Source organism: Cervus canadensis, chromosome 1 (genome assembly GCF_019320065.1).
Source record: "Cervus canadensis isolate Bull #8, Minnesota chromosome 1, ASM1932006v1, whole genome shotgun sequence".
Taxonomy (NCBI): Eukaryota; Metazoa; Chordata; class Mammalia; order Artiodactyla; family Cervidae; genus Cervus; species Cervus canadensis.
The window spans coordinates 106166020-106187399 of record NC_057386.1 but is presented as its reverse complement, the minus strand read 5'-3'; the positions used below and the strand labels follow the sequence as shown (position 1 = coordinate 106187399).

General features: G+C 40.7%; 1 long non-coding RNA gene across 1 annotated transcript in view; it reads right to left on the bottom strand.

The window, feature by feature from the left end:
* Positions 1–6847: 6847 nt before the first annotated feature.
* The window catches only part of LOC122420278, a 32766-nt gene continuing 18233 nt past the window's right edge, over positions 6848–21380 (bottom strand). Inside the window, exons 2-3 of the long non-coding RNA XR_006263252.1 lie at positions 10231–11082; positions 6848–8316 (exon numbers count right to left, since the gene is read on the bottom strand). This is a non-coding gene — a long non-coding RNA (uncharacterized LOC122420278). The remainder of the gene's footprint in view (positions 8317–10230; positions 11083–21380) is intronic.

The following is a 21380-nucleotide window of genomic DNA, read 5'->3' as shown; positions in this document are numbered from 1 at the left end:
GCCAACCAGTCCTAGAACTGTGCATGAGCTGACCGCGCTCTGCTCACTGAGCACTAGAAAACTCCTCCCTACCCTCTTCAGGGTGTTTTACACATCTTAAGGGCATAAGCCCACCGTGGTCCTCTTTGCCTGGCAAGGCAATAAAAGCTACTCTTTTCTACTTCACTCTGCATTTCTATTTGGCGCCGATGAACAGAGGCAGAGTCTCAGCAACACTGCTAAGGGCTACTTTCTGAAGATGCACAGAAATAACATTCTGGGTAGAGAGGTGAATCACAAACTAGGCAGAGGAACTCAGTTTTAGGGAGACTCATATTCGCACTCATCCATGAGTGGGGATCCTTTATATTTTGGGTCTGATGGATGCACCGGACATTTGGGTCCCCAGAGAAAAAGGGATGTATAAGACGGTCCATTTACAGATACTCAGTCCTTCAGATTCTGGCGGCTCTTGTGCTTTTCGGCCCACGTGGTTTTTCCCAGATCCAGAGCATGACAGGGGTGTCAGCAGGGTAAAAAGGCAGCTTCATTTGGAGGTGCTATTTTAATGACTGTGCTCTGCATGCTTGCTGGTGATATTCTGTCAAATGAATGCTTTTTGAGGGAAACACCACTGCCTAAAATTTTATCACTTTTCTTAATAATCATCTTTATGCTTACCTGGGGGGGCCTAAGGCAATTTCCTTGCGCATCTGTCAAGTTAATCCATTGGCTGTCACCTTGTGTTTGGAGTCAAAACAAATACATACACGAATCCTTAATTTATAGCAGGAATTTCTTTAAATCATATAAGGCTAAAGGAGAGGCTTTGTTTTTTTGATCCCATGATGTATTCTGTGAATACCCCTTAAGATCACATTTGTTCAATAGGTTGAATAAATCTGACTTGCTGCCAAGGTTATTAAATAGACTCCATCTTTTACTCTGCTAGTTCTCCCCCAATTTTTTGCTAAGGAAAAAAAATTCTCCTCTGTCAAAAAGAAATATTTAGGTCACTTACAGAAGTTATCTTTGCCCTGAGAACTTAATTATGGAAAGATTCAAATTTTCTCATATGTTATTAAATAATGCCACAACTTTTTTTGACTTAATACATCTGTTCCAATTTAAGTGAAGGCCTGATAATAGGAATAATGATTATTGCTGCTATGAAGCTGTAGTTACCACATCTTGGGGCTTCCCAGGTAAAGAACCCACCTGCCAATGCTGAAGACATAGGAGATGCAGGTTCGATCCCCGGATTGGGAAGATCCCATGGAGAAGGAAATGGTAACCCACTCCAATATTCTTGCCCAGAAAATCCCATGGACAGAGGAGCCTGGCAGGCTACGGTCCATAGCATTGTAAAGAGTCGGACACAACTGAAGCAACTTAGCACACACACACACCACATCAAGAGACAACTATTCTCCCACCTGTGATCCAGTTCGTGAACAAATGGCTCTTTTTATTTAAAAAAAGAATTTTTGGAGGGAGTCTGAACTGCAGAGGGATCTAAAATCTGTGAATTTCCCTAGTTTGAAGATATTCATCATTGTGCTCAGTCACTAAGTTGTGTCTGACTCTTTATGACCCCATGGACTGTAGCCTGCCAGGCTCCTCTGGGATTATCCAGGCAGGAATACTGGAGTGGGTTGCCATATCCTTCTCCAGAGGATCTTCCGAACCCAGGGATCAAACCCTTATTTCCTGCATTGGCAGGTGGATTCATATCATGTCTAACCAATCAGTACACATGCAGACAGCATTCAACGCCAGAATGGTGAGTCCCCACATTTCTGCCTACACCCACTTTCCCTGAACCATGCATTTCTGCAGATCTGTCCTCAGAAAGTCAACAGAGGAGGGCATCGCAAAAGGAGGTACTTTTTGCACTGAGTGCATTCTGGATGTTTAAAAGACCTGCGTTTTTTTTAATATGACCCGATCCCTTAGCAACAGTGATCTTTTACACTCTAGCAAGAACCTTGGCTCTTCTGGGCTTCGGGAGTTATTTTGACTAGACTTGGTTTTTACCTTCTTTTTCTTTTTACAACACAGAGCTATCACATGATGCAGCTTTATCTACCCCCTCACTCTATGGAGAGTGTTCTTTCTTCCCATTTCTTCCACAAGAAATCAAACCTCTTTCATCTTCTTCCCTGAAATACGTTAGGGTATTCCTGTGAGCTGACTTATTGGAAAAGACCCTGATGCTGGGAAAGATTGAAGGCAAAATGAGACAGGGGTGGCAGAGGATGAGGTGGTTAGGTAGCAATACCAACTCAGTGGACATGAATTTGAGCAAATTTTGGGAGACAGTAGAAGACAGAGGAGACTAGTGTGATACAGTCCATGGGGTGGCAAAGAGCTGGACATGACTTATCGACTGAACAACAACAATAATATGTGATTTATTCTTCCAGATCCCAGTAGAAGTGCTTTTGCTTTCAAAAGAGAATACTTGGAAAGGGGATCTATGCATACTTATGGCTGATTTATGTTGTACAGTTATACAACACTGTGAAGCAATTATACTTTAATTAAAAATAAACTAAATTTTAAAAATATTTTTAATTAATTAATTAATTTTAATTGGAGACTAATTGCTTTACAATATTGTGGTGGTTTTTGCCATACATTGACATGATCAGCCATGAGTGCACATGTGTCCCCCCATCCTGAACCCCCTTCCCACCTCCCTCCCCACCCCATCCCTCTGGGTTGTCCCAGAGCACCAGCTTTGAGTGCCTGGCTTCATGCATCGAACTTGCACCGGTCATCTATTTCACATATGGTAATATACATGTTTCAATGCTATTCTCTCATATCATCCCACCCTTGCCTTCTCCCACAGAGTCCAAAAGTCTGTTCTTTACATCTGTGTCTCTTTTGCTGCCTTCCATATAAGATCATCATTACTGTCTTTCTAAATTCCATATATATGTGTTAATATACTGTGTTGGTGTTTCTCTCTCCGACTTACTTCACTGTATGTAATAGGCTCCAGTTTCATCCACCTCATTAGAACTGACTCAAATGTGTCCTTTTTTTAAAGCTGAGTAATATTCCATTGTGTATATGTACCACAATTTCTTTATCCATTCATCTGCTGATGGGCATCTAGGTTGCTTCCATGTCCTGGCTATTATAAACAGTGCTGTGATGAACATTGGGGTGCGCGTGTCTCTTTCAGATCTGGTTTCCTCGGTGTGTATGCCCAGGAGTGTGATTGCTGGGTCATATGGCAGTTCTATTTCCAGTTTTTTAAGGAATCTCCACACTGTTCTCCATTGTGGCTATACCAGTTTGCATTCCCACCAACAGTGTAAGAGGGTTCCCTTTTCTCCACACCCTCTCCAGCATTTATTGTTTGTAGACTTTGTGATGGTGGCCATTCTGACTGGCCCCAGACAGATCACAGAGCACTAGAAGTGCTTTTGCTTTCAAAAGAAAATACTTGGAAAGGGGATCTATGTATACTTATGGCTGATTCATGTTGTACCACAGAAACTAATAAACATTGTAAAACAATTACACTCCAATTAAAAACTAAATTAAATTTTTAAAATATTTTTAAAAATAAAAAATATAGTAATATCCCTTTTCCTATGGTACCCTTCTGCATAGGGCTGTTGTCCAGTAGTTTCTGGCACAGAAAATGCACCCAGGAACTGTTTTCTGGATGAATAAGGACAATATTGGATTCCCTATCTTAGGTCAGAAGCCGACCATTGGTAAAGTCACTCCTTTCCCTCCTTTCAAGTTCAAGATTAGCATACTTAGATGATCCCATTTTCACAGTGAGATAATCTTGTATGATGACAGGCAGATCTTCAGAAAGGCAAAAATCACCAGCCCTGAAGTCTTGGTTCTGAACAGCTAATGATGAACAAGTAGCAGCGCCTTAAGGAGCCCTCGATGGCCACACGAAGGAAACAGTCTTGGTGCCGATAAGGGAGAACTCGCAAATCAATAAAGGCAATAATTAAGTGGGCTTTTTAGAAAGTTTATATGTTCACTGATGCAGTTTTGAATATTCGAGTTTAAAAAGAAAAATCATCTAGAGTGCAAAAATACAGACGCTAACTCTAAGACCACTTTCAATGTCAACCACTTGGAAACTGAAGGCTGAAATAAGCTACGCAAGTCTTTAATTTTTTTTTTTTTAAGCCTTTAATTTAAAGCACTATTATAAGAATGTGCCTGGGCTTGACAAAAACTTGAACAGTACTTTTGTTGAGTTTTGTGATGTTTATGTATGGGCCTTGTTGAATTTTTAGGTATGAAAATCTGTTCTTCATAAGGACAGAGGCTATTTATTTTTTAAAATGCCCTGACAGGCATTTTAGAAAATAGAGTTAGAATGGAGAGAAGCGCAGTTGGTCAGGACACACCCATGTCAGAGGTGGAAATTGCTTCATCTCTAGACTATACTGGGGCAGTGACAACGTTAAAAATGATCCTTACCCTCATCAAAACAAATGAGACTTCCAAACTCTGCAATTAGTTCTTTACAAGATTATATGCAACATGACTCTATTAATAACATTTATTTTTGCACATTCTCATTATTTAGCAGCAAACTTACTATTCTATATAATAACTGAATAATTGATTGAGTCTAAATAGTTGCATCAGCCATGAAATTAAAAGACTCTTACTCCTTGGAAGGAAAGTTATGACCAACCTAGATAGCATATTAAAAAGCAGTGACATTACTTTGCCATCAAAGGTTCGTCTAGTCAAGGCTATGGTTTTTCCAGTGGTCATGTATAGATGTGAGAGTTGGACTGTGAAGAAAGCTGAGCACCGAAGAATTGATGCTTTTGAACTGTGGTGTTGGAGGAGACTCTTGAGAGTCCCTTGAACTGCAAGGAGATCCAACCAGTCTACTCTAAAGATCTGTCCTGGCTGTTCATTGGAAAGACTGATGTTGAAGCTGAAACTCCAATAATTTGGCCACCTCATTCGAAGAGTTGACTCACTGGAAAAGACCCTGATGCTGGGAGGGATTGGGAGCAGGAGGAGAAGGGGACGACAGAGGATGAGATGGCTGGATGGCATCACTGACTCGATGGACATGAGTTTGAGTAAACTCTGGTAGTTGGTGGTGGACAGGGAGGCCTGGCGTGCTGCATGGGGTCTCAAAGCGTCAGACAAGACTGAGTTGAACTGAACTGAAATAGTTGCAAAGTCTACTTTATGAAGTTAAGTGAGCTTAGGGAGTGTAGCAGTCAGTAAATGCAAACATATACAAAGTAACAAATAATCCCCAAATCACATACACCAGAAAAGGCTGATTTCTCACATATGTCTCACTAATCTCAACTCTATGACTCTGGCTACCAGGAAGTAAAAAGTAAACTGATTCATATATAGCAGCCAGACTTTGTAGAGTACTGTCTCTTTTGAAGTGCTCTCCAAATTCTTCACATGAAACTGGAAGATTCTTAATATGGAGAGGACCACAGTGAGAAGAGGGATACAAATATGAATCTACAGACCAAGCTGTACAGGAAAGGGAATCTTAAATTATTTTTAATCTTTAAAAAAAGAAGTGAAATCACTTTATTTTCTAAAACCCCATTGACTTTCTCATTTAAGTCTTGAGAATATACAATTTTAGGGATCATCTTTAAGAAAAAAAACTAAAATTACAAATAAAAATCAGGAATGGATGTGCACATTTACTTAGGAGGAAAACATAAATCATAAGAGGTTAAATATTTTTAAAAGCTAACCAAGGCCACAAATATCACAAAATTTCAGGGAACAAATGCAGTATCGTTGATAAGTAATGACTTGAGGCAGCTCTATAATTCTTACACATATTTTGTTGAGTATGCTTTAGGAGCTTCTTTTTTTTTTTAATATGGACCATTTTTAAAGTGTTTATTGAATTTGTTACAATATTGTTTCTGTTTTGTTTTTTTTGGCCAAGAGGTATATGGGATCTTAACTCTCTGACCAGGGATTGATCATGCACCTATTTGGGAGATGAATAACCCCTATTGGCTTAAAACACCTCCTAATCTTGTTTGCTTTTCTCTTAGACTCTTTCTCACCTTCCCCCATGCATGTGGATTGTTTATCCCAGGTGAACAAGAGAAACACATTGTGACAAATCACAATTTCCTCTTCACCTATGGCTTAGATCAGAATCTAAAATGTGAAACTTAAGAGAACAAGATTCTTCTAACTCAACACCCACCACCTCTCCATCCTCTGACTTTCTGCTGTCTGAAAAGCATTGGCTCTGTCCTGAGTTTAAAATTTCTATGATGAGTCTCAAAAGTTAGCCATGGGCTTGTTTGCTTTTTATTTTCTTCTATTCTGGGAGTATTGTCATTTGGGCAATAAGCCAGAAGTGCCCCAGCTGTCTGGTTGTAAACAAAAGTACAAACAGATGTGGGGAGACTGCATACCTGGCTTAATATTTCATATCATCCCAACACAGATGTAGTTGTGCAACTGCAGAAGGCCCACAAATGCTTGGAAGGCAGCCAGTTCTAACAATGTTCTGTATCCCAAACCCAAACACTCTCGATGTGGGTGGTGGTATTGTTTAGTCGCTAAGCTCTGTCTGGCTTTTGCGACCCCATTGACTCTAGTCTGCCAGGCTCCTCTATCCATGGGATTTCTCAGGCAAGAATACTGGAGTGGGTTGCTATTTCCTACTCAGTCTGGGTGGGACTTGGTTAGTTTCAACGTGGCTCCCTCAAGGCAGGAGATGCTGTAATTAATAGAAAAACCAGCCTATAGGGGGAAAACCAAAATTACTCCCAGAGAGAGAAGACACACGGAATTAAACAAGCCTCTTTCCCCCCTAGTGTGTGTTATATTTATTTAAATATTTACTTAGAGCAAGCACATTTGAATGAATTTTCAGTTAAAATTAAATCAACTCATTAAATCATATTTAAGAGATGAGAAATGTACAATCAACGCAGGGAGCTAATTTCTGAGTCTGATTGACTTGAACCCAAGGGAAAACAGAATGTGTAAGGGCTGTGGTCTTCTTAGAATGGACAGGGCTTTCCAATATAGAAAGCATCCATAACTGGTGAACTGATGTTCACCCAAAGGTGGGGTGAACATCCCCACAATTCAGGAGCATGAAGAAGTTGAATAACAGTGGGGTACTCAGCTGGCAAAGAGCAGAAAGCAAACAGAAGTGACTCAGAAGCTTTTCAGCACCAGCTTCCCTGTCCCCAGGTATGAAACTCACCCAGTGGAAAATCCCATCTCCATTTCCCAAACATTCTCAACAAGATCTATGTGCTGGCCTTTCTGAACTTTAAAAAGTTGACCTATACTAAAAAGTTGACCTTAACCTTCTGTCTTCCAGTTGGGTCTGTCCAGTGGGAGGCACCAACCAGACCCCAGAGAGCAAGAGGAAAGACATATCAGAATATTTCTGCCCTGCCTTTTCTCTGACTTGGTGCCAAGACTCTGACAATAGCACTACCTCTCTAAGATTACCACCCCAGAAGATCGTCCCACCTCCAAGCCTTCAGCCTTGAGTTATGGTGACACTGGCTTCTCCTCTTGCCCTTTCAAAAATAAATGAAATAAATGAAAAATGCCAACAATGAACATGCTTATAATAAAAAAAAACTATAGTAATTTTAAAAATGTAGCCTGTGTTTCACCAGACCCAAACAGATCTACACAGTTGTTTAAAAAAAATCACTGCACTATATATTGAGTTTCAAAGATATGGCCAATGTATAAAGATAAAAATAATTTCCTGGCTCTAGACCCAAGAAAACATAGTTCTGTCTCAAAAAAGGTTTTGCAGAAGCCAGACTGATAAAGCAGGTCAACTCAAAGCTCAGGGTAGGAGCAGAACGTGTAATAGGAGGCAGCTTTCTTAAGGTTTGCATTTTAGGACATTTACCTCTGGTCATTAGAGTTATTGCCTAATAATGTCGTATGTGTCAACACGTGAGAGAAAACCCATTTGGTTGCTTTATTTCTCCAACAAGAGAACACATTCATCCCATTTGTAATTTTTGCTTGTATTTGAATAATCACTGGATAAAAGACCCTGTAAAAGTGAAGAGCAAGCAGTATGTGGTCAGAACCTGTACTAGGAGTGAACACTGGCGTGTCACTTTCCAGCTGGGGGACTTGAGTTGAGTTTAATGTCTCCATACCTTGATTTTCTTGTTTATAAAATAAGGGTTAAAAATACTACCTTTATAGAACCCTCCTGCACTTTTGGAGGGAGTTAAATTGGTGCAGCCACTATGGAGAACAATATGGAGTGTCCTTAAAAAAATAAAAATAGAGGTACGATGTGATCCACAAATTCTTCTTCTGGGTATATATCTGGAAAAGATGGAAACTCTAAATTAAAAAGATATATGCACCCCAATGTTCATAGCAGCATTATTTACAATAGCTGAGACATGGGAGCAAATATGCTCATCGAGATATGATTGGTTTAAGAACGTGTGGTATACATATATACAATGGAACATTACTCATCCATAAAAAGAATGAAATAATGCTATTTGCAGCAACATGAATGGACCTAGAGTCTATCATACTAAGTGAAGTCAGTCAAAGATGAACACCATATGATATCACTTACATGTGGAATCTAAAAAATAATACAGATGAATCTATATACAAAGCAGGAACAGATGTAGAGAACAAATTTATGGTTACCAAAGGGGAAAGGGGATGGGGGGAAGGATAAGTTAGGAGTTTGGGATTAGCAGATACAAACTACTATACATAAAATAGATAAGTAACAAAAGGATTTATTGTATAGCACAGGAAACTATATTCTCTATCTTGTAATAACCATAAAGAAAATGAATCTGGAAAAGAATATATATATATATACTATTATATAATATATATGTTATTGTATATATATATTATTATTTCCTTCCCATTGTATTGAAACACACACACACACACACACACACACAAACTGAATCATTTTGTTGTATACCTGAAACATTGTAAATCAACTATACCTTGATTACGAAAGTAATTAAGTAAAGTAAATTGAGCTTTACTTAATTAAGAAAGTAAATTGAGCTTAATTACGAAAGCTTTTTTTTCAGTTGGGATTTAGGGTGTGGGTTCAATCCCTGGTCAGGAAACTAAGATTCTACATGCCATATAGAGCAGTCAAAATTTTTTAAACATAATAATATATGTTCTTGTGTTTTGCTCATGTAGCATTTGTTTGTTGTTGTATGTGTTGTATTGTATACTTCATACACTAATTCAGCTAGGATTTAAAAAGGCAGAAATCAGGCTGTTCCTCTTTTTGTCTTCTCATTTTCTCACACATTGCTTAAGAACTTAAATTACTCTGATATTTTGCATTTACAATAGAAATAAATGAAATGTGGCAGATAAAATTTAGGTTATATCAAGTTTTTATGGCCCATGAAAAGCACACGCCATCTGAAAAAGCTTTCCAGGTAATTATAAAGATGTGAGGATAACTGTGAGGCATTTGAGATGGAGACCCGCTAATCACGTTAAAGCGGTTGTGAATGCATTAATTTATGATTAAGTGTACCATCCTGTGTGTTGCCTGGAGCTGATGAATTCAGATCCAATTCTGAAAACCCCTTAGAGAAGAAAAGCATTATTTGAGAAGCAAGGGTTTGGGGAAATCAGTGAATTTTAAAATAAATATGTCTTGATAATTAAATCTAAATGAGTTCTGGGGAGAGTTGGTTGGGGGCGGGGGCCCCTTCCAATCAGTATTCCTGAGATTAGAGGATCTGTCAGTCTGGGTTATGTAGCACATATTTAATATTATTAGTATTTCCTTCCTAGTTTATGGGAGCACAATTTCGTCAACATCTCCAGGCAAAACTAGTAAGAGCATGGAATAATATTTTCAGGTCTTAAAACATACAATGCACATCTTCCAAAATGGATGTATTTAGTATTCCACTCTTCTTAGCACAAAAATTGCCAAAACCTCTATGTATAAATACGGGGTTAATTTGCTTATGTCTGAGATCTACTGATGATCCATCATGGATGCAATAAACTCATTTCCCTATTCTACAGAAAATGAGTACAGGGACTTGTAATTTGTCAAACCTTTTCTGCAAGTGAGGAATAACAAGGCCAAATAGACTGTATTTTCTGAGACATTAACCAAGGTTAACCTTTATGAATAAATCATGACTTACCCGTGGACTGGCAGAAAGAGAGAAGATAAAGAAGGGAGAAGAGGGAGAAGGAGGTGGGGGAAGGTTTTACCTTGTTGGCCTAAAAGATAGTCATATTGTTTATCTTCATTCTGTGCCTCCCACTGGAGTCTTCATCCACTCATTTTATTTTTGGATTCAGTTGATTGTGTAGGTGGTGCATATTGCAGAACACAACTCATCAGCTCAGGGGGGAAAATTAATTCATTCTCTCCCAGCATGGCTTCCAATACACAGAATACTCATGCAGCTGGGGCTTGGGAAGCAGGTGTGAGATGACAGGGCACTCCTGCTCCATCACATATTTCATTTTGGTGGTATTGTCGGTTTCCAAATATGCCTTTCTCTCCTTGTACTGAGGTGCCTAGTTTGACGGCTTTGCATTGTGTTGCTTGGCCAAGCTCAGCCCCTGATGTTGACACTTCCATGAGAGGAGGGCCGAGCTTATTCCACGTGTGCTGTGGTGTCTATATAACTTACTCATGGCACAAAGCCTTTGGTGATGATGCCAGTTTCTGTGCCAGCTCAGCATCTCTTGTACTTAAACATCAGGAGCTCAAGCCCTTGACAGACAGGAAATTGGACCCTCAGAGCCACTTGAGTCATATTTCTGCAGGAGCCTGGCCCTTTCTTCATCGCAGCCCCAGCCAGGCCACCATCCAGAATCAGACTCATAAACATTAAACATGACTCCAAGTGGAAAACTTCGTGCCACTCCCGGGAAGCACACTCAGAGGATCTCAAGAAGTCTCTGATGGAAAGTCAAGGCTGCCACACAGCTCTCCGCAGCCCCTTGTATCACACTTGAAATACCCAGATGTTGCATTTAATACGTTTTCTCTTGAGGAACAAGTGCCAGGCACCATTTAATAGAATCTCAGTAGAATGTCAAGAACAGGGAACGCTGAAACAGAACAAAACAAGGAGCCAACAGTGTGTATTCAGGTTCACATCATTTGTCAGCAGGATCAAAGGTCACAAGTCTAGTTCCAGCACCAGGGGCTCCTTAAATATCTGTGTGATAAATGATACCAGTGGTTCCCTCTTTTTATAGTTAAATATGTCCAATCCTGAGAAAGTATAAATACCCATTGTCAAAAACTGTTGTCTCTTAATTGAAATGTAAAATTTGTTGTTACAAATGAACCTATCTAAAAAACAGAAACTGAGTCATAGACAAAGAGAACAGCTGGTGGTCACCAAGGGGGAGAGGGCTGGGGGAAGGACGGAGGGGGAGGCTGGGGTTAGCAGATGTGAGCTTTTATGTTGCTGTTTAGTCGCTAAGTCATATCTGACTCTTTGCGACCCCATGGACTGTAGCCCACCAGTCTCCTCTGACTGTGGGCTTTACCAGGCAAGAACACCAGAGTGGGTTGCCATTTCCGTTTGCAGGGGATCTTCCCAGACCAGGGATCAAACCCAAGTCTCCTGCTTTGGCAGGTGGAGCCTTTACCACTGAGCCACCAGGGAAGTCCTAAACTTTTATATAGAGAATAGATTAAAAAAAACAAGGTCCTACTACAGAACATAGAGAGCCATATTTGATATCCTATGATAAACCATAATGGAAATAATATTTTAAAAAGAATACATATATATGTATAACTGAATCACTTTGCCATACAGCAGTAATTAACACAAGACATTATAAATCAACCATACTTCAATAAGAAATAAAGTAAAATTGTTGTTACAAATAAAGAAGAAAACATAACTGCTGGTAGCCCCACCTTCACAGACAAACACTATTTACTTCCAGTGTTATTTCTATATGCATATTTATAAGGAGAGACCATAAACATACTTTACATCTGTTTCCCACTTAGCAAAGCATCAGAAGCATTTCTATGACCATGAAGATGTCTTTGGAAACAGAATTTTTGTTTCTTAAGTTTTTACATAGGTAATACATAACCAAGGTAAAAAAAAAAATATGTAAAAAAATGCTGGTAAGCCTCAAGGACACCTCTCTCTCTCTCTTCTCCCAAGATGCTTTTATCTTGGTAATATATCTCATCAACATCCATTAATCCCAATGCTTTCCCGTTAACACGAATGTGTTAAGAGGTGGGTAATATTTTTCTGACACTTGGAAGAAAAGCTATAACAAACCTTGACAGCATATTATAAAGCAGAGACATCACTTTGTCAACAAAGGTACCTGTAGTCAAAGCTATAGTTTTTCAATAGTCATGTACAGATGTAAGAGTTGGACCATAAAGAAGACTGAGCACCAAAGAGTTATGTTTTTGAATTGTGGTGCTGGAGAAGACTCTTGAGAGTCCCTTGGACTGCAAGGAGATACAACAAGTCAATCCTAAAGGCAATCAATTCTGAATATTCATTGGAAGGACTGATGCTGAAACAAGCCCCAATACATTGGCCACCTGATGCGAAAAGCCAATCATTGGAAAAGACCCTGATGCTGGGAAAGATTGAGGGCAGGAGGAGAAGGGGGTGACAGAGGATGAGATGGTTGGGTGGCATCACTGACTCAATGGACATGAGTTTGAGTAAGCTCTTGGAGATTGTGAAGGAAAGGGAAGTCTGGTGTGCTGTAGTCCATGGGGTCAAAAAGAGTCAGACATGACTTAGTGACTGAACAAGAACAAATGTTAGATGCCCGGAGAAGAGCATTAGGACCCATCAAGGTCCACCCAACGCTGCTGCTGCTGCTGCTAAGTCACTTCAGTCGTGTCCGACTCTGTGTGACCCCATAGATGGCAGCCCATTGGGCTCCCCCATCTCTGGGATTCTCCAGGCAAGAACACTGGAGTGGGTTGCCATTTCCTTCTCCAATGCATGAAAGAGAAAAGTGAAAGTGAAGTCGCCCAGTTGTGTCCGATTCTTAGCGACCCCATGGACCACAGCCTACCAGGCTTCTCCGTCCATGGGACTTTCCAGGCAAGACCACCCAACACAATGTCTTGCAAAAGTTCTGAAATCCCACACTGACTGGAAACACCTATGGGAATCCAGAAACCTGACAATTTCTCCAGGGCTCAAATAGAGTTTCATTCTCAGAACAACTAAGATATTATTTTTCCTGATGAAATTTCAATGAGAAAAGTAACTTAAATATTTGTAAATCCTAAATATTTATTGAACCAAATCAGCCTTTGACCACAATTAGATTAAAGGTAATTTTTTAAGAATAAAATTGACCCTACTCCTTATCATCCCAAGCACTTTTATACATGTTAAATCATATAATACTCAAAGCACCATCATTAATTTTACAACTGAGGCAACAGAGGCACAGAGAGGTTAAGTAACCTGGCCAAGGTCACACAGTTTGGGAGCAGGAAGCCAGGACTTGAGAGAATCACAGCTCGTGGTGAAGGCTGAGCTCCACCGCCTTGTGGGTGTGGGGTGCAGAGAGCAGTTGGAGGGTTTGACTGTGTGTCTTCTGGGGAGCAATTATTTTCACTTTTCTCAGGAGCTGTCTCTCTCTCTCTCCATCACCACCAGGCTTGGCAATAACAAGGAGCTGTTAATCGTTTCTTTTCACCCTTTTGCCTGTATTATAATAAGCAAGCTTTATAGCTGCTGTTCTCTGTGGACAACATTCCACAATGTTTTCTGTTGCTTCCCTTAACATTTACAAATTCTAGTGACCTCCCTGGTGGGCCAGTGGCTAAGATCTCACACTCCCAGTGCAGGGGGCCCAGGTTCTATCCCTGGTCAGGGAACTAGATCCCATGTGCTGCAACTAAAGATCCTGATGGTACACAGCCAAATAAGTTAAAAAATATTATTTTAATATTATTTTAAAAACCTCCCAGATTCTAGATCATCACCAATCCCCTTACACCAGGTAACAGAATGTGAAGCTTTTGTCCTTACTAACCAATTGAAAAGTGAAAGTATTAGTTGCTTCATCGTGTCCAACTCTTTGTGACCCCATGGACTTTAGCCCACTAGGCTCTTATGTCCATGGGATTCTTCAAGCAAAAATACTGGAGTGGGTTGCCGTGCCCTCCTCCAGGGGATCTTCCCAACTCAGAGATCGAACTCAGGTCTCCCGCGTTTCAGGCAGATTCTTTGCCATCTCAGCCACCAGGAAAGCCCTATTAACTGGTTGCCAAGTATCTAACTTAAGAGATAGAATCCTATGCTGTGGCAACCCCGCCCTAAGTTCACCAGTCATATTTAGAATCAGCCCCACTTCTGGAAGTTCCCCTCTACTGATCTTGATGAGGGGCTAGGGCATCAGCAATTATAAAAGCTCAGTAATTTGAACATGCATCCAGGGCTGAGACCCACTTTGGAGAGAGACGGTCATGTGTGTTGGAATCACTTGATGGAGAAAAAGACTTCTCAACAGAAGAATCATCATAAAAGAATGGGAGAGGTTTGTACATATTGTCTATGGTGCGTCCTTTCCTGAAGGAAAGAACTGGTTTTCCAAGCAGAAAAAGATTATTAAAAAGGCTTCACTTCTTTTAGAATTATGGTTTTGTCTGGGCATATGCCCAGGAGTGGGACTACTGGATCATATGGTAACTCTATCCTTAGTTTTTTTAAAGACCCTCATACTGTTCCCCATAGTGGTTTTACCAACTTATATTCCCACCAACAGTGTAGCAGGTTTCTCTTTTCTTCACACCCTCTCCAGCATTTATTCTTTGTAGACTTTTTGAGGATGGCCATTCTGACTGGTATGAGGTGATAACCTCATTTCAGTTTTGATTTGCATTTCTCTAACAATGAGTGCTATTGAGCATCTTTTCCTGTGTCTCTTGGCCATCTGTCTATCTTTCTTGGAGAAAGGTCTATCTATTTTCAGGGCAGGAATAGAGACACAGATGTAGAGAATGGACGTGTGGACATGCGGGTGGTGGTGGGATGAAGTGGGGGACTGGAACTGACTTATATACACTACCATGTGTGAAAAGATAGCTGGGTGCTCTGTGATGCCATAGATGGGTGGGATGGGGGCGGGTGGGAAGGAAGTCCAAGAGGGAGAGCACATACATGCATATATATACATTTACATATATATATATACATATACATATAGCTGATTCACTTTGCTTTACAGGAGAAAGTAATGCAATATTGTTTAACAACCATACTCCATTTTTTAAAAAGTGAAATAAAGACAAGTTGTGAATGTCTAGGTCTTGGTCCAAAGTGGCTGAGTTTTCTCAGCTTCACATATGGGCAGTGACAGAACTGGGATGAGTGTAACCAAGGAAACTGGTCCCCTAGATGGAGGGGATGGATTGTGGATTCTTGGGATGCACAACCAGCACCCTGAGTTGGGAGAACATCAGATGAAAGGAAGCTCCAGAATCACCCATTTCCTCTGCAGGGTTCTGTGACTTGAAGGATGGGAATTGGTCGTCACTGAGTGGACACTATAAATCTAAGAAGGAAGACCGCAGGGGCAGCAGTCAGGATGAAATGAGAACCGGAAGCTTCTTCAGTGCTTCAGGGTTGTGCAAATCTCTGTGTTCCTGAGAATCGCAGACAGAGAGGGAAATTTTCCATCAAAATGATTCGATCCTCTTTCCTGCCATCCGATGGCAGGGACTCAGCCAAACTAAGTACACTTAGGACCCTGAGGGAATGCGTCATTTACCTTGAGTGCATTTACATTTTCCATGTGTATTAATTTGTGCTCTAATGGACTTGAGGAAGTGGGTGTAATCAAGCTCTACCACTGCGTCAGAGAGGATGGAAAGGAGAAGGAAAGACTCATCCATCCTGAGAGTATTTGACGAAGAAGGATTGGCTATTTCTTGACAAGGTGCTTAAACTCTGAGAAAACAGGAATGGCCTGACCTCTGAGAGTTTTCAAAATAGCAACGATGATGTCACCCCAACAGGAAAACCAAATAGGTTGTTAGAGTCTTTCATTTTGTGTTGAGCTTTTGAAGGAGATGAAAACAGAAATCGATAAATCTGGGTCAAAAGTAGTGAAATGAAGTGAACAGAAAATACACACTTTATCACTCAGTCATGTCCAACTCTTTGCGACACCATGGGCTGTAGCCCGCCAGGCTTCTCTGTCCATGGGATTCTCCAGGCTAGAACACTGGAGTAGGTTGCCACTTCTTCCTCCAGGGGATCTTCCTGACCCAGGGATTGTACCTGTGTTTCCTGCCTTGGCCGGTGGATTGTTTACCACTCAATCACCAGAGAAACACAGATTTTGTCTGGACTTGGTTAAAACGTGGTGAAGCCAAAGATGCTCTCGTGGGGTTCATCATGTTGCTGTCTCCTGGAGAAAGCAATTTCATTTTTATTTTTCACATGATAAGTTAAAATAGAATCAATCTACATATTTAAATAACATGACAATGACATTCCTAAATGATAATTTATTGAAAATTAGCTGGAAATATTGAAAATCATTATTTTCCACTAGTCATCTGAAGCTGAATTCTTTTCTATCTATATGCAAATGTTGGATTCCTTAGCCTACTTTTTTTTTTTTACAATATTGTAAAATTGCCTATTTCATAAAGTTAAAATTAATAAAGTTCTGTTATGATTGTGAGGCTTTTTGATAGCAGGTTTGAAAAATTCATGCCTGAATGTAAATGTTGCTATCATATGCCTTTATACTGGCATGAAGCTATAATTTACATTTTGATATTTAAGTATAATGAATTATTTTAGTATCTTCCCATCATTACAAGGATTATTGATTCTTTAGAAAAAAAATCAGACATTTTAAAATGAACATGCACTTCTTAGAAGTAAAGCCAAGCAGTCGAACCTCAGAGTTCATCTCTAATTATCTGAACCCTGTTCTCCATGCCAGGATCTTTGGAGATTTCTCTTTGTTCCTTGTTATTTCCCCAGGTTTTATTTGTTTATCTAATTTTTGACTGTAATTTAAGTCTTCTTTGGGAGAGCAGCATGTAATTAAAATTGGTCCTAATTGTGTGTTTTTATTTCACTGCAGCTTAATGAGAAATTATAAAACAATTTGGTACAAGCTAGGAGATCTCAGCCGAGAGAGAGGTTGCCGTTGCGGGAGGCTTTCTGTCTTTTTAAGCCCCAAGATGCAGACGAAAACCTAGGTGATCCCAGGGTGTTTATGGGGCTCAGAGCTGTGGAAATGAGGTTGAGGACACAGGCTGTCAGCTTTTGCCTGGGTTACCCATAGACGTTCAGATTCAGGTTCAGAAAAGAACTGGAGGCTTCCTGTGTCTTCAGGAAATGACCAGATCCAGTTACTACAGCCAAAAATTCTGCCGACCCTCTACCTCTGTAACCCAGTTGGCTTTTAAGATGTTACGTGCATGTGCGTTCTCAGTGGGTCAGTCGTGTCGGACTCTTTGTCACCCTCTCAACTGTAGCCAGCCTGGCTCCTCTGTCCATGGGATTCTCCAGGCAAGAATACTAGAGTGGGTTGCTGTTCCCTTCTCCAGCAGATCTTCCCGCCCCAGGGATCAAACTGGCGTCTCCTGCATTGCCAGGCAGATTTCTTACAACTGAGTCACCAGGGAAATCCCATAAGATGTTATGTATACCCTTCATTTGTGTTTATTTGTTTATTCCACTCATTTCCTCTTTTTCTGCCCCATTCCTCAATCACCAGGATCCTCCCTACAAAATTATTAAGGCGAGAATCCCATCAGTGTAAACAATATCACAGTTTGCACATGTAAGACTTGCCTGGAAAGAAAAAACGTTGTCTCTTCAGTACAGTCATTATAGCCTGCATTTGAATATACTCTAGTCAACAAAAGAAAAGTGCCTGGTGGCAAAGCCAAAATAAATAAATAAGAGTGAGGGAGGGTGGGGGGATAGAGGAAGTAACAAGTGGGAGATACATTCTCTGTGATCATCAACGTGCCAGTGTTCACAGAAAATTCTATGAGTATGACTTACGGAAGCTTTTGTAAAGAAGTAATGACCTTCCAGGGCTTCCTTGGTAGCTCAGAGGTAAAGAATCTGCCTGCCAACACAGGAGACACAAAAGACTCAGGTTTGATCCCTGGGTCGGGAAGATCCCTTGGAGGAGGGCATGGTAACCCACTGCAGTATTCTTGCCTGGAGAATCACATGGACAAAGGAGCCTGGCAGGCTACAGTCCATAGGGTTGCAAAGAATTGGACACGACTAAAGCAACTTAGCATGCACACAATGACATTCCCACCAATAGTGCAAGTGGGAATGTCATTACTTCTTTACAAAAACTTCCGCAAGTTATATCCATAAATGGAACAGATGAACCTATTTGCAGGGCAGGAAGAGAGACACAGACATAGAGAATGAACATGTGGACACAGGGAGGGTGGGATGAATTGGGAGATTAGCATTGACATATATACGTTACCGTGTGTAAGATGGACAGCTAGTGGGACACTGCCGCGTAGCAACAGCTTGGTGCTCTGTGATGACCTAGAGGGGTGAGGGAGAGACTGGGAGGAAGGTGCAAGAGGGAGGGGATATATACATATACAAGTATGTATGACTGATTCACTTCGTCATATAGCGGAAACTAACATAGCACTGTAAAGCAGTTACACTCCAATTAAAAGAATGACACCGGGCTAGCATTCTGTTAAAATATCTTCCAAAGTCATTCATTTTAACTCTTTATTTATGATACGATAGCTGTTAATGAGGTTCTGGAAATTATGAGTGGATTCATCAGGTAAGAAAAAGGAAGACCAGGTTTTTCACTGTGATTACTGCCATTGCCCTAAGTTTCAGGGGTTCTCTACAGCCCAGGAATTTGGCTGGGATATACACAAACAAGGCAGGTCAAAAAGTGCTAAGCATTTCCTAAATGTTTTCCAAATTGGTTCCTAAAATATTGTTATAGGAAATTGAGGTAAGGACAAGATGCTCCAGAACATAGAGCAGGGATATCAAAGTCTGGAGAACAGCATTCAGCCCGTGACAATAGGATTCAACGATTGCACGCCTCCCCCCACCTCCAAAAATGCATTCAGGGTTCATGCCCTGTTGGACCCATGCCCAGCCAAGTCTTACGTTCCCAGCTCATTGGACCTATTGCTTCTATACAACATCTGTACCTCTGGCCATCAATCTGGTGAAGGAATTGACTCCAGAAAGAAGGAGGGGGGAAGAATGGGTGCATTTATGAACAGAAGTCCAAGTTCAGTAAAAGGAAGCTGGGAGAACATTTTGAAGTGCTTGATTACCTCTATGAAATAGGAAACACACTCTTCTGCTAAAAATAAGTTGAAAAGTGATGACAGAAGGAATAGAGGGGGGACTTGGAAAAGTATTTCCAGCACGTGAGACAGCAGAAAACACGGCAGAATTTCCACACTTTGTTGAGGACATTGGCTTCATATAATGGGGATGTGCCCTCTTGCAAGACAAACCCAGTGGAGTTTGGCCACTTAGATCCAAGCAGAGAAATTAGGTCATCATTTTTATTTAAGGCTGTAAACGGAAGGGCCAGGGAGTCTGGAGGGCTGTCAAGAGTGTTTTACACATACATACATAAGGTGCAGATTTAAGTGTTGTTACTGGGCAGATAGTAAGCTAGTCCACAGGACAAGCTTCAGGTTAAGATATTTTTATGTTTTGTATTTTAAAATACATTCTGTTAAAATATCTTTCAATGTCATTGATTTTCTTTTTTTTTTTTTTTAATAGCATCAAGTGGCATTCTTAGGAGACTATTGCAGTTCAAACCAGGATGTCTCTTAACACTGAGATTACAGGGGATTCTCCTGACAGTGTGTTTAAAATGATACCAACCTTGGGACTTCCCCGGTGGTCCAGTGGTTAAGGAGCCACCTTCCAATGCAGGGGACATGGGTTCAATCCTTGGTCTGGGAGCTAAGATTCCACATGCCTCCAGGCAACTAAGCCCATGTAACACAGTAAAAGATCCCGCATGACACAATGAGAGACCCTGCGAGCTACAACTGGACTCAATGCAGCCAAAAAGTAAATAAACAGATATTTTAAAAAATGATATCAGTCTTACTTCATCCAGCCATGAAAATGCAGAGTCAACAAGAGTCTTCCTTCTTTAGGGAAGAGTCAATCAACCATCTCTTTTAGTTATCTAAACATCTATTTGCTTAAAAATCCTTATATAAGAACATGTCTAAGCTTTTATTCATCCTTCATTTACTTTATCAAGAGGCTGGGCTTCTACTCCAGACTGTAATTGGGGTTATGAAAGGACAGAGTGTATTTCCTCATAAAGCTTCTATTCCAAAGACTGAGCAAAAATGGTATCACTCTCCTGGCTTACAAAATTAATTCTGGAAAGTCAAGGACTCAATTTTCATAAGGAATCCAGAACTTCCTGGTCAGGTAGAAGTAGATACTCTAATTTCTCTAACCTGATGGGTACATTTATGCTAAATAAAATCACCTCATGGAAAATGCTAGTCTCAGCTAAAGGTCACACAGATCCATCCAGAGGGTTGTTTTCAAAATAATTCGAGGCTAATTTATCAGAGTATTCATCAGAGACAGTATCATGGAGCAGGACTCTGTGAGGTCTTCCCAGAATAGAACCTCACCCATGTCTCTGCCCACCTTTTGTCTGTAGAAAAACTTTAGTCAAAGAATAAATTTAATCAGAGAAGTGAGAATATGTAGAAAAAAGACAGACAAGTCAAACAAAATGGTAATACTTCAGCCACTAAACAAAGTCAAGGACCCTTAGTTCTTCCTCAAAGACTGCAGATATAACTCTGAGCCATGTCCTTTGATCTGTTTTGCAGATACTGAAACCCCCATCAGGTGGGAGAAGTTTATTGTCTGCTCCCCAGAAGCAGGTAGACCCCAGATCAGCTGGAAGCAGAAGGTTGTCGATGCTGACTCCCAATTACCTCACGACCAACCAATCAGAAGAATGTCCATGAGCTGACCGTGCCCTTCTCTTTGAACCATAAATCTCATCCCTACCTACTGCGGGGGTGGGGCACACAGTCTTGAGGGCATTAGCCCACCATGGCCCCCTTTGCCTGGCAAAGCAATAAAAGCAAGCCTTTTCTACATCACCCAAAACTGTCTCTGCGTTTCTATTCAGCACCGGCGAACAGAGGGTGAGTTTTGACAACAATAGTGATGTGGAGAAAAATGGCTATAGCTGCACATGAACTAAAAAGAACAGTAATGAGGCACGGAAGAGTAGCGGAACTTTGGTATCTGAGCAGCGGCGAATCACGGTTTGCAAATCCACACAGAACCACTCTTCAACACTGCCCCCATGTGGTCAGATGGAGTAATGACAACAGT